This window comes from Apium graveolens, chromosome 3, assembly GCF_009905375.1.
Source record: "Apium graveolens cultivar Ventura chromosome 3, ASM990537v1, whole genome shotgun sequence".
NCBI lineage: Eukaryota > Viridiplantae > Streptophyta > Magnoliopsida > Apiales > Apiaceae > Apium > Apium graveolens.
Window position 1 is genome coordinate 270,036,717 of NC_133649.1, and position 2,495 is coordinate 270,039,211.

Sequence of the window (2,495 nt, forward strand, 5' to 3'; positions counted from 1 at the left end):
GTTATTTGTAGGCTACCCCATGGGAACGAAAGGATATTTATTTTATAGTCCGAAGAATCGGGATGTCATTGTTAGCACCAATGCAAGATTCTTAGAGGAGGAATATATAATAAATCACAAACCCATGAGTAGTGTCGTTTTAGAGGAACTAGTGGGAGGGACAAATAATACCCATGAAGCTGTAGTACAAGTAGAACAACCACAGCATAATGTACAACCTGCCACTAATACCGCACCAGTGCCTCGTCGTAGTGGGAGAGTTGTTCAACAGCCTGATAGATTCATGTTTTTGGGTGAGTCTTCAGACTTGGTCTCTGGTGAACATGATGATGATCCCCGTACATACGAAGAGGCAGCACAAGACAAAGATGCAGATCTTTGGTAAAAGGCGGCTTTTCTTAATGGAAGTCTTGAAGAAACCATCTATATGCAGTAACCAAAAGGATTCATTAAGGAAGGCCAAGAGCATATGGTATGTAAGCTTAAGAGGTCTATTTATGGACTTAAACAAGCTTCTAGAGACTGGAATATTCGTTTTGATCAGGCAGTCCAGTCATATGGATTTGATCAAAGTCCAAGCGAATCGTGCGTGTATAAGAGAAGTGAAGGTAATGCGGTGGTTTTTCTAGTACTATATGTAGATGATATTTTACTCATTGGAAACAATGTTGAGATGTTGTCATCAGTAAAGGCATGGTTGTTCAAATAATTTGACATGAAGGACTTAGGTGAAGCGGCATACATCCTTGGGATCAAAGTTATAAGGGATCGCAAGAAAAGGATGTTGGCTTTATCTCAAGAGCCCTACATTGATGAAGTATTAGCTCCTTTTAACATGCAGAACTCCAAGAAAGGTTTTCTACCTTTTAAGCATGGAGTTGCTCTATATAAGAAGCAGTGTCCTTCGACACCTAAGGATATAGAGAGCATGAAAGCAGTTCCTTATGCTTCAGCATGTGGAAGCTTAATGTATGCTATATTATGTACGAGGCCTGGCATCTGCTTTGCTGTAGGCATGGTTAGTAGATATCAGTCGAACCCTGGTCAGGAACATTGGAGTGCAGTAAAAACTATACTCAAGTACCTGAGAAGGACTAAGGAGTATATGTTAATTTATAAGGCCTCAGATCTATTTCCTTTGGGATATACTGATTCAGATTTCCAATCAGATAGGGATAAGAGGAAATCAACCTCGGGATATGTTTTTACTTTGGGAGGTGGAGCCGTTATATGGAGGAGTGTAAAGCAGAAATGCATTGCAGACTCCATCATGGAGGCCGAGTACGTGGCGGCCTCTGAGGCTGCCAAGGAGGCTGTATGGTTCAGGAACTTCCTTTTGGACTTAGATGTGGTACCTAATTTGCCTAGGAGCTTGACGGTGTATTGTGATAACACTGGTGCTGTGGCAAATTCAAAGGAACCGCGAGACCACAAAGCAGCTAAACATATTGAACGTAAGTATCATCTCATATGAGGAATCGTAAAGCGAGGGGATATAGTTATGGCTCACATATCATCAGAAGACAAATGAGCAGATCCTTTCACAAAGAGCTTGCCAACCAAGGTTTTTGACAAGCATGTGGAAGCGATAGGAGTCAGATGGATGGACACATAGATTTTTATGTAATAGTGGATTAAATAAACACTGATGTACACATAGAATATTTTGAGTATAAGTGGGAGATTGTTAGTGTATACTGAAAATATTTATTTGAAGTATGTACATTTATTTCTGGACAGTTTATTTGAGAATCATTTGAATGTTTACATGTTGTCTAATATTATATATTGTGAACAATCTAGTATCAAATGGGATACAGAATATTAGATTGTTAAATACGGTTATATAATATAATAAGGTTCACAGCACAGGTGGTGTTGGACAATCCACTGGTATGGCTGTAGTATTATTTAGATTAGTTTATATTGACTAATAAATAATACTAGTATACTTTGTGTATATTGAACAGGATCAAATTTAGAATTGTTCCCTTAATACTGATTAAGAAGGAGAACTAAGATTCTATGTTATTATTAATGCTTAGGTTCTTAATCCGGAAATAGTAATTGACACGTGTATATTATTTACATGCTTTGATTTATATATGAGATAATTCTTTAGAATTATATCATTATATTTTGGGTGATGGAATTATATACATGGTGGATATTATTTATTGAAGGAATCCATGTCCTGATAATATTCGGGTTAATGATGTCCCCTTGAAAGCTCAAAAAGATTTAATTATGTGAAACCCTGCAGGTGGAATTTATTCTGGCATAATTAAATAAAGGTTGAGTGGATGATCAAGGATAAAAGATATTAATTAAATAAATTATCAGTAATTTATTTAATTAATGGACATATGATATTTTAAACATGGGGAATTTAATAAGCAAATAATATTGGAACCGAATTAATTAAATTACGGTATTAGGAAAGGTAGTGCAAATATTAATTCTTTAGTGGATTGAATTAATATTTAATTACATTG